This window comes from Mobula hypostoma, chromosome 1 (assembly GCF_963921235.1).
Source record: "Mobula hypostoma chromosome 1, sMobHyp1.1, whole genome shotgun sequence".
NCBI classification, from domain to species: domain Eukaryota; kingdom Metazoa; phylum Chordata; class Chondrichthyes; order Myliobatiformes; family Myliobatidae; genus Mobula; species Mobula hypostoma.
Window position 1 is genome coordinate 46,839,884 of NC_086097.1, and position 12,177 is coordinate 46,852,060.

The window sequence follows — 12,177 nt, forward strand, 5'->3', positions numbered from 1 at the left end:
TACTTTGGAAAAATAAAGGTATTAATTCTTTTTTGGATTTATTTAAAGAAGGTAGACTGATGTCCTTTGATCAATTAGTTGATAAATATTCTCCTTCATACTCACACTTTTTACAATATCTCCAACTTCGACATTTCTTACAAAAATATTTAAGTAATTTTTCCTTACATATTGGATGCTGACCTGTTGGATACTATTATGAGTATGAACCCTTTGATGAAGGGTTCCATTGGAAGAATTTATAATTCACTATTACAATGTGTTACGTACCCCGTAACTGGGTTGCCAAACCAGCAGAAATGGATCACTCAGTTGGAGTCTGGAGTACTAGAACTAAGAAAGTTTTATTAAAGAAACAAGCAACACAGTAATCGAAAGGATAATAAATGCAACAGTTCAGTGATGATAAACACACATGTGCACAGAATTAAGATAACAGCATCAATCAAGCTCTATCGTTGTCTAGGGGTAAATGACCAATTTCAAAATGACTCAAAGTTCAGTCCAGTTTAGTAGTTCAGTTCGCAGTAATCGTTGCCATGGCGGTGGACAACGTGGGGGAAGAGAGAGATAGAATAGGAACAACTCATCATTCAGAACGGCTTCACTCACAGACCAGCAGGATGGCTCACAGACCAGCGAGATGGCTCAGAAACAGCTTTTGGGCGGGTCCTTGGTGATGTCACCTGAGGTCACCGACTGTGACCCCTCCTCCAGATGCGGTCGATCCTCTGCAGTGAACCCGGCACCCAGGCAAGGGCGGACACACACCGGGTTCCCGCTGATCGTACCTTTCCACCCTGGTCGTTGTCTGGCACTTCTCACCCACTCGTGAGAAGCGTACCGCTTCCAGGGTCTCGTTACCTCGGGTGGCGTGTGTGTCTGTCTTAGCGAACCTGTCCCTTTTTATCCCCCTGCTGGGGTATCGCCTGTCCATCACTTCAAACAGTTCAGGGTTCAAAGGGGGGAGCCGCTCCAGACAGCTCTTCCTCCCACATCCCTTCATTACACATCTCCAGACGCTGCTCCATTGTTCCTTATCTCTCCTTCCCCTGAGGGCAGGTGGCAGACCAACTGCTGATGCCACCGATGCTAGCCCAGGCCAGCAAACATCTTAATTTTATGTGTATTCTCGTAACACTTCCCCCCTTTAAGGATTTTTACCGGGAGGTAAAAATTACAAACATGACTACATTATCTGATACATACACAATATACATCTTTAACAGTTATTTAGCTAATACAGAGAATTTGAAGCTGTCAACACCTTGACAGACAGTCATCACATTTTCTGTTCCTTTTACACGTGTTATTAATAACTCCTTAGACCAGGCTCCAACTCAGCAAACTTCATAGTGGCCAAAAACACTGATGAATTGCGACCAATGTAACCTCTCATTTGGTTTTGTCCCGGACCACAACAACAAGGGTCGTCCCATTCCGACTCAATTTTCCCTCGCAAGGGCTTAGTAGGAGGGGGACGGGTATTGACCGCAGAGTTATTGCAAAACTTCCTGCAGTACCCCACCATCTCCAAAAGCCTTCTGAGGGCCCTCTTGTCTGTCGGGGTTGGGAGGTCAGCGATAGCCTGCACTGTAGCTTGCATCACTGCCAGCTGCCCCTGTGTCACCACAATTCCCAGGTAAGTGACATTCGCGTGGCCGAATTCATTTTTTCCAAGGTTCACTATCAAGCTGGCTTCAGACAGCCGTGTTAAATTGCCAATACACACCTCTGTGTTCATCAGCCCTTTAGTCACTGAATTACTCAAAAAATATGGGTGTTGTTTACTTGGCCGCCCTATTGTAACCGACATAACCCAACGTCCCAGTTCTTTGCATTTCCTCGGGACAATCAAACACATGGGTGCGAGTCGTTTAATTACTCCTTCGGGGATTAAGGGAGAGACCTTATCAGTAGACCTGGCCAAAACAATAGCCTTCTCCCATCTGACCGATCCCATCCTAATCTTTTCAAAATGGTTTTTTCCTCTTATCAAGGGGCCCTTAGCTTCATTGATTTCCACGCTAACACCGACTAGGTTTGTTAGCATATCAAAAGCCGGTGACCGTCTCAGTTCGCGTCGGTCATGATCAATAACATTTTTCCCCCTGGGCAGCCGGTAACTCTCTTTCATGATTCCACCAACTGTTTCCTCCAGCACCGCAAAATGTCCACCGGGGGGGTACCTCGTGGGCCATGTTAAAAACCTCATCCCCATAACTCTTTTGCACCACCCCCCACTCCTCATCTGCGGATGCTGTACTTGATTTCCCTTTCTTCCTTAGCACTTCCTCCTCCGCACAATAGCTTGTCAAGGCTGTGTCAGAGAGGGCTGTCTCGGCAAAAACCATCAGCCCCTCGTCTCGCTCCTGCGTCTGCACAAATTCTTTCCTGGCTACTGCTACGTCCGTCCCAGCTCCCTCACTACCTCTTATCTCACTACACCCTGTCTCATACAAGGTTGGCAGAAATGTTTCAGCCAAATTCACCATCGCGGGCGGGGCCTCCATGCTGGCAGGCTGACCCGTCAATCTCACGACTGGGAACACGATTCCTCCGGCGATGTCATTACCGAGCAAGACTTCCACGTCTTTCATCGGTAATTCGGACCTCACCCCAATCGTGACTAGTCCAGAGACCAGGTTGCTCTGTAAATGTATCTGGTGCAAAGGGACTGACTCTGTCCCTTCCCCAACACCTTTGACCTCTACCTCCCCAGTCTGGGTCTCTGAGCTAAACTCTAATACACTCTTCAGTATTAGTGACTGACACGCTCCCGTGTCTCTCCAGATCCGCACTGGAACTGGTTTTAACCTCTCCTTCACTGACACCAGTCCGGCCGAGATAAACCTCTCGCGCCCTTCCTGGACTTTTTCAGACCTGTCCTTCCCTAGCGGTTCGCTTAACAGCTCAATACAGCCATTCAAAATTTCCGCTTTTCCTTTCCCCGTCTCCTTCCTTGGGGCAAAGCACCTGGACGCAAAGTGTCCGACTTTCCCACAATTATAACAGACGACTCCAGGAGACTTCCTACCAGACTGCTCCCGGTCTACCTTATCCTTTTCACTAGTCCCCGGCTTACTTTCTGACTTTTCCGGTGGACTCCCCCCGCCGTCCTGACTACCCTTCTGGTAGCCTTTACTCGGGGCAACCTTCATTTTATGCGTCAACGCATACTCATCCGCTAACTTAGCAGTTGCGGCTAACGTGGCTGCCTCTTTCTCATCGAGGTAGGGTCTCATACCCTCAGGGACACAACCTTTAAACTGCTCAATCAGAACCAGTTGCAGCAGTCTGTCGTAATCCCCCTCTACCCCTTTCGAGGCGCACCAACGCTCACAATATGTTTGCATCTCACGAGCAAACTCCAAATACGTGCGGTCCCACCGCTTCCTCGCATTCCGGAACCTCTGCCGGTATGCCTCCGGGACCAACTCATAAGTCCTGAGGATGGCCTCCTTCACCACCTCATACTTCTGGGCATCTTCCGGGGATAAAGCGGAGTAAGCTTGTTGGGCTTTCCCTTTCAGTACACTCTGAAGTAAGACAACCCACTTATCCCTCGGCCCATTCCTGACTTATAGCTAGTTTTTCGAAGTGGAGAAAGTACCGATCCACATCGGTATCGTCAAATGGGGGAACCAGCCTAACCTCCTGGGTCGCCCGGAACCCTCCACCTTGGTTCGGCACGAGCCCCTGCTCGGCCCTTATCTTTAACTTCTCCAGCTCAAATTCCCTTTCCCTCTGTTTCTCCTCTCTCTCCAACTGTCTGTCCCTCTCTCTCTCTTCTCTCTCCAACTGTCTGTCCCTCTCCTGCCTTTCTAACTCTCTCTCTTTCTCCTGCCTTTCTAACTCTCTCTCTTTCTCCTGCCTTTCTAACTGCTTCTCTTCGTGTTCTAACTGCCGTACCCGGAACTCGTGCTCGAGTCTCAGTTTTTCAAGCTGTACCTGTACCGCGTCTCCAGCAGGTTTTTCAATAGACACCACCCCCAGCTCACCTTGGGGAAACACACCTTTAGATACATAGTGCTCTACAATAGCTCTGTGTATCTCCTCTCTCCTCATTGTCGACTTCACCTTAGCAAGATTCACCCGTTTTGCCACAGCTATCAATTCCGATTTCCTGGCATCCTCTAATGCCTCCAAGGTCGGCGCCTTTATAAATTCCTCAACCTCCATTTCTGCTGTGTCTTTTCTTTCTTTCGGGAATTTTAACCCAATCAATTTACTCCGTCCCAAATTTAGCGTTCAAAATCGCGGACGAGAACCCCACTTATGTTACGTACCCCGTAACTGGGTTGCCAAACCAGCAGAAATGGATCACTCAGTTGGAGTCTGGAGTACTAGAACTAAGAAAGTTTTATTAAAGAAACAAGCAACACAGTAATCGAAAGGATAATAAATGCAACAGTTCAGTGATGTTAAACACACATGTGCACAGAATTAAGATAACAGCATCAATCAAGCTCTATCGTTGTCTAGGGGTAAATGACCAATTTCAAAATGACTCAAAGTTCAGTCCAGTTTAGTAGTTCAGTTCGCAGTAATCGTTGCCATGGCGGTGGACAACGTGGGGGAAGAGAGAGATAGAATAGGAACAACTCATCATTCAGAACGGCTTCACTCACAGACCAGCAAGATGGCTCACAGACCAGCGAGATGGCTCAGAAACAGCTTTTGGGCGGGTCCTTGGTGATGTCACCTGAGGTCACCGACTGTGACCCCTCCTCCAGATGCGGTCGATCCTCTGCAGTGAACCCGGCACCCAGGCAAGGGCGGACACACACCGGGTTCCCGCTGATCGTACCTTTCCACCCTGGTCGTTGTCTGGCACTTCTCACCCACTCGTGAGAAGCGCACCGCTTCCAGGGTCTCGTTACCTCGGGTGGCGTGTGTGTCTGTCTTAGCGAACCTGTCCCTTTTTATCCCCCTGCTGGGGTATCGCCTGTCCATCACTTCAAACAGTTCAGGGTTCAAAGGGGGGAGCCGCTCCAGACAGCTCTTCCTCCCACATCCCTTCATTACACATCTCCAGACGCTGCTCCATTGTTCCTTATCTCTCCTTCCCCTGAGGGCAGGTGGCAGACCAACTGCTGATGCCACCGATGCTAGCCCAGGCCAGCAAACATCTTAATTTTATGTGTATTCTCGTAACAAATGGAATAAGCGTCCTTTATTTAAGATTAAACAAGATTGGCAAAAGGAACTCAATTTGACTTTTACGAAGGAAGATTGGATGCGGATTCTGAAGCTAGTTAACTCTTCTTCAATCTGTGCTAGTCATTCACTAATTCAATTTAAAATTGTACATCTTTACCATTTGACGAGGAGGGTTTGTCTAAAATATTCCCTAATGTTGATAGTTATTGTGATAGTTGTAAAACTGAGACAGCTACACTGACACACATGTTTTGGTCTTGTTTTATACTGGAACAGTTCTGGAAGTCAGCTTTTTCGACAATTTCTAAAGCACTTAAAATTAATTTGCAACGTAACAAATTAGCTGTGCTTTTTGGAATAATTCCTCAAAATATCCATGGTATCTGTGTCTGACCAACATGTTATTGCATTTGTTACATTGATAGCTAAGAGGGCCATTTTGTTGAAGTGGAAGGATACAACGGCTCCCACTTTGCCACAATGGTTCTTTCAAGTGATGCTATGTCATAGTTTGGAGAAAATTAGAAGTCGAACCTTTGAACCTATGTTTGATATTGAGAAAAGATGGGGTTCATTTACTTGTTATTATCATTTGAGTTAATTGATGGATTCTCCACAATCTAGTTGTAAATTTTTTGGTACTTTTTTTTGCTGGCGGTTTGATGTTTGTCTTTAGAAGCTTTATGTATGATGCATGGCTCTGGGGTTGAACACCTAATGGTTTTTTTTTCTCTTTTCCCCACTTTTCTTGCTTAGTAGAGTTTTTTTCATCACAAATTTTTTCAATCTTTATATAATGTTTTTTTTCTTGAGACATTGTAAGTGTTCACTTTGATGTACTCGTGTTTATTTTGGATAAAAATAATAAAAAGATTTGAAAAGAAAAGGAATTGTAGGCATGCTATGTGGGCGCCAAAAGCATGGTGACACTTTCAAGCTGCCTGAGCACATCCTCAGACAGTGTTGGTTGTTGATGCAAATGACACTTTTCACTGGATGTTTCGATATATATTTGATAAATAAGACTAATCCTTATCTTTAGTGAATAACAATGCCATGTGAAGATATGTGAACTAATTTTGCAGGTTTGTAGAAATAAAGTTATTTACAGCACTCAAAGAGACAATGGTGTCATACCAGCAGGAGGAGCTATTCATTCTTGGAGCTTGACCTCAGTGGTTAAAGCAAGATGTGAGAATTTTTCAATAAGTATATTGGAAGGATAGAAATAGACAGTGAAGTTACATACAAAATAAAGCCAAATATCTATACGTTAAAATCAAACATACTTGAGTTCCTAGTGTCATTTAAGAAAAGAAGAGAGAAATGACCAAATAATTTTGCCCCGGCACTACCAGAAAATTTAAGGTCTAGGTTTGCGGATCAGAGCTGATAACCTACAATGCACTGAAAGATTGCTGCAACATTGCAACTTCAGAACATTTCTGCAGTACCATTCCATGTTAAGTTTCTAATGTATCTGATGTACAATTCCACGAATGAGTGAACTATAGTAGGAAGTCTAAAATCAAATCCAAGTCATATGCAAAATGCAAGCCCAGTGGGAACCAGTTATCCATTGTTATGGGGATCATTTGGACATGCATGTCTGTTCAAAGTGTTTCAATTGCTCTGCAAAGGTGAAGAGAACACAGCAAACAATGGCAGACAAGCAATGGGAATAGCACAGAAGAAAGGTTTACACCACATTGGGATGAGCAAACAAAGTAAGGAGAATTTAGAGCAATTTCAGAATTAAAGTAAAAATTAAAAACTAACACATTGACATAGATATTGACATAGCTTGCCTTTATTAGTTGAGGAATTGAGTTCAAGAGTCAGGAAGTTATGCTGCAGCTTTGTAAAACTCTAGTTAGGCCACTTCTGGAGTATTGAATTCAATTCTGGCTCCTCATTAAAGGAAGAGTGCCAAAGCTTGAGGGAGGGTGTAGTTGAGTTTATAATGATGCTGTCTAGATTAGAAGATGTGCGAGAAGGGGACGCTAAGCATATTCGGGTTGTTTTCTCTGGAGTGGCAGAGGTTGAGAGGAGGTCTGATTGAGATATATAAGATTATGAGAGACGTAGATAGACAGCCAATATCTTTTTCCCAGGGTTGAAATTTCTAATATCAGAGGGCATGCATTTAAGGTGAGAGGGACAAAATTTCAAGGAGATGTGCAGGGAAGTGTTTTTACACAGAGAGTAGTGGGTGCTTATACTGCCTGTGTGGATGTAGAAGTTAATATGATTGAGGTATTCAAGAGGTTCTTAGATGGGCACATAACTGTGCAGGAAATAGAAGGATATGGACATTGTGAAAAGGAGTTCCAAATCAAGGCTTATAGTTCCTGCCTAATTGCCCTCATGATTTGCCCTACTCCAGTTTAAGACTCTCCCACAAGAACTATTCCTATCCTTATCCGTAGTTATCCTGAAAGTTAAGGAGTTGTGTCACTATTCCTTAATTTCACCTACTGAAAGGTCAGTCACATGGCCAGGCTCATTACTCAACACCAGGTCCAATACTGCCCCTCCTCCTCTTGGACTGTCCACATATTGATTTAAGAAACCTTGCTGGATCCACTTAACAAATTCTGCCTCATCTAAACTAAATAGGTCCCAGTTTATATTAGTGGTTGAAATTCCCCCAGGACAACAACACTATTATTTTACACATTTCCTTAATCTGAATACATATCTGTTCCTCAATGTACTGGTGGCTATTAGAGGTCCTACAGTACAATTCCATCAGTGCGATTGCAACACTCCTATTCCGAAGTCCCATCGAATGGACTCGGTGTCCAACCCCTCCATTATGCTTCCCCTGAATGCAGCTGAGCTATTGTCCTTAATATGAGACATAAAGTAGCAATCAAACTTTCCAACCATCTATTCTATTAATTGTTATCAATTTTTAATCAAAAAATATGAAATGAAACAAATGCTGGAAACACCCAGTATGTCTGGCAGACTGGCCTAACTTCAGACTATTGTTTCACTTGCACCAATTTCAGACCTGAAATGATTAGCATTTTCAAAGCAAAAGCTTCAGGTTTAGGGTTCATAAGAACATAAGACATAGGAGCAGAATTAGGCCATATGGCCTATGGAGTCTTCTCTTCCATTTAATCATGGCTGATTCTTTTCCCCCTCCTCAGCCCTAATCCCTGGCCTTCTCCCCATAACCTTTGATGCTGTGGCCAATCAAGAACCAATCAATCTCTGCCTTAACTACACCTAATGACCTAACCTCCACAACAGCCTGTAGTAATAAATTCACAAGTTCACAATCCTCTGCAAATTTCTCTGCATCTCTGTTTTAAATGGACATCCCTCTATCCTGAGGTTGTGACTTCTTGTCCTAGACTCCCCCAACATGGGAAATATCCTTTCCATATCTACTCTGTCTAGACCTTGCAACATTCAAAAGGTTCAATGAGTACCCCCCCCCCCCACCTGCCAATTCTTCTAAATTCCAGCCAGTACAGGACCAGAGCCATCAATGTTCCTCATATGATAACCCTTTAATTCCTGGTATCATCCTTGTGAACCTCCTCTGAACCCTCTCCAATGCCAGCACATCTCTTCTTAGATAAGGAGCCCAAAACTGTTCACAATACTCGAGGTAATGCCTCACCAGTGCCTTATATAGCCTCAGTATCACATCCCTACTCTTATATCTAGACCTCTTGAAATGAATGCTAACATTGCACTTCCCTTCCTCACCAGCAACTCAACCCGCAAGTTAACCCTTTGCGTCTCAGATTTTTGGATTTTCTTCTCGTTTAAAAAATAGCCTGCACATTTATTTCTTCTACCAAAGTGCATGACCATACATTTTCCAACATTGTATTTCAATAGGCACTTCTTTGCCCATTCTCCTAATCTCTTAAATCCTTCTGCAGCCTTCCTATTTCCTTACCACCACCCACCCCTCCACCAATCTTCTTTTATTATCTGCAAACTTGGCAACAAAGCCATCTACTTCATCCAAATCATTGATATACAGCAGAAAAAGAAGCGTCCTAACACTGACCCCTGCAGAACATCACTAGTCACCGGCAACCAACCAGAAATGTATCCTTTTAGTTTTACTTGCTGCCTCCTACCAATCAGCCAACGCTCTAACCATGCTAGTAACTTTCCCGTAATACTATGGGCTCTTAACTTGATAATCTTACGCTCTGTGCATTGAGATATAACACTCTGAGTGCTGTATTTGCTACCCTTTTTGATTCTGCATCCATAATGCACTGACACTCACCCTGCTGGCTGCAATTTTGTCCTATCATCTACGTGCCCTTCCTGACAATCTGACTGCAGGCTATCTTTGCTTCTTTACCAACCGTCCTACCTTGAGTCCCTTCACTCCGGTTTTCATCCCCCTGCCAAATTAGTTTAAACCCTCCCCAACTGCTCTGATAAACCTGCCCGTGAGACTATTGGTCCCCCTCAGGTTCAGGTGCAACCCGTCACTTTTGAACAGGTAATACCTCCCCCAGAAGAGATCCCAATGATCCAAGAATCTGAAGCCTACCCCCTACACCAGCTTCTCAGCCATACATTTATCTGCCAAATTATCCTGTTTCTACCCTCACTGACACGTGGCAAAGGTAGAAAACCATAAATTACTACCCTGGAGGTCCTGCTTCTCAGCTTTCTGCCTAGCTCTCCTAATTCTCTTTTCAGGACCTCATTTCTTTTCCTTCATCAGTCATTGGTACCAATATGTACCAATACATCTGGCTGCTCTCCCTCCCTCTCTAAAATGCTGTGGACACAATCCCAGACATCCCTGACCCTGGCACCTGGGAGATAACATACCGTCCAGGTATCTCAATCATGTCCACAGAATCTCCTGTCTATTCTTCTGATTATTGAATCCCTTATCACTACCACTCCCCTCTTCTCCCTCTTTCCCTTCTGCATCCAGAATTGAACCTAAGGCTGTTTAGGGCACTTGCTTTGAACTTATTAGTCATTCATTAGAATTCTTACTGTGCAGATTTTAATATTTTTGTTGTATTACAGGATGTTATTGAATATGTAGAATAAATTGTGTTTAGGCTGATACAGGTAATTTGAGGCAATCTTTACTCTGCTAAAGAAGTGGCTTTGCTGCTCTATAAACTTTATGTATTTCTGCTCAATCTGATAAGAATGACTTTTGCTGTGGGAAAAATTAGTGGGAAGAACGAAAGGAAAATTAGACTTCTGAGAAATTATACTAAGTGGTCATGAAAAGGTTTAACAGTTATCAATATCATCTTTGGAGAATGAGGGAATTTCAACAAACTGGGCCAGCTTTCTTGGCAACACCCACAAAATGCTTTGAAGAGCTCAGCAAGTCAGGTAGTATCTTTGAATTACTGCAAGAAAGTTTGCCCAGTTTGGTGCAAAAAAAAAATGGAAAAAAACAGATGAATAAAACTGCAGGAATTTAAACATGGCAATGAGTCATCAACAACTATCTCAGCACTTTGGGAAGCCGAAAAATTCCCACATGTGTAATTCTTTAGATACTGACAGATCCAATTAAAACCACAGACTCCACGTCCTGGAACAGAGATAATATGCATGTAGAGCCATGCTTTTGTTTATTGGAACTTTCCAATAAACAAAACTATTTCACAGGGAATTCCAGTAATTTATGGCAGGAGAAAATTCTTGATTTAGAAATTAACTGTTTTCATATCTTATGTCAACCCGGCATCTGCCAGAGTGTTATGCTAACTTTACATTTGTTCAGAGGATGTGGATGTAGCTGCTATTGTTAGCAGTTCTTGTATGGCCCTTATTCCTTCTGCCTTCCTTGAACAGAGTCTTTCAAGAGTTAAATTCAATGGACAATCTGGAGTCAAGTCTCGGATTTCTTAATCTGAAGAACCATAATCAAAAAGAGGACGTTACACAATAATCCAGTTGATTCATGGTTTCTATTATTTATACCAATTTTTTTAATTCCAAATTTAATTACTTGAACTTAAATCCTCCTGATTAATAAACAGAACAAGTCTCAGGATGCCATTTCACAGTTTAACTCCTCGTTCCTGTGCAAATGGTTCTATCCATTCAAAGTAGAGATCATGAAGGGAGTAGTGGGGGAAGATCATATTTAAAATAGAGGTTCACAGAGATGTGAATGGCTGGGTAAGATCTTGCACATGGACCACCATGTCAGAACAGGACTGGGAATGGGAATTAAAATGTTTGGCCACCGGGAAGTTCTGCTTTTAGCAGAAGTGCTCGATGAAGCAATTCCCCCAAATGCATTACGGTCTAGTATGGCAACTTGAGTGTGCAGGAATGGAAGAAGCTACAGAGAATAGTGGACTCAGCTCAATATATCATGAGCACATCTATCCCCACCATTTACCTGAGGTGCTGACATCTTCACACAGATATCATCAAGCAGGAGGTACAGAAGACTGAGGTCCCACATCACCATGTTCAAGAACAGCCACTTCCTTTCAATCCTTTGGCTTTAAAATCAATCTGCACAATCCTAATCACTGCCACTTTGAATTACAATGTACATTGTTTGTGTTTGTTCTAATTATGTTCTTTCTAAAAATGATTACGTATAATTTACATTTAATATATATTTTTCTTGTGAGTGCTACTTATCTGATGCCATGTAACTTTGATGCTGGAGCTAGTTTTTCATTGCAGTAGTGCAGACAGGTATTTTTGTATATGACAATACGGCTTTAAACATCTGATTGAATTCACATGCACAATTTTGTACTGTGCACACATGACTGGAAAAGAATGTGAAGAGTGGAGCAGGTCTGGAGTGCAGGATCAAAGCCATTTCCTGTGTTAGATATAGGGCCCACTCCTACCTAGACTGCTGTCATAAGATCTTGCAGAGGAGATTATCCAAGCATATTTTAACCTTCTTTTAGGGAAGGCCCCTTTTCATTTCTCAACCTGTACCCAGACATTCCATCCCATTTCAATTGGCCTCCATGGTGCCTCAGAACTTCCTACGATGCATTCCAAGTAATT

The 12,177-nt window shown here is 43.3% G+C and overlaps 1 long non-coding RNA gene across 1 annotated transcript in view; it reads right to left on the reverse strand.

The window, feature by feature from the left end:
- LOC134346373 (uncharacterized) overlaps nucleotides 1-12,177 on the reverse strand; it is a 162,913-nt gene that overhangs the window by 54,110 nt on the left and 96,626 nt on the right. The window lies entirely within an intron of this gene.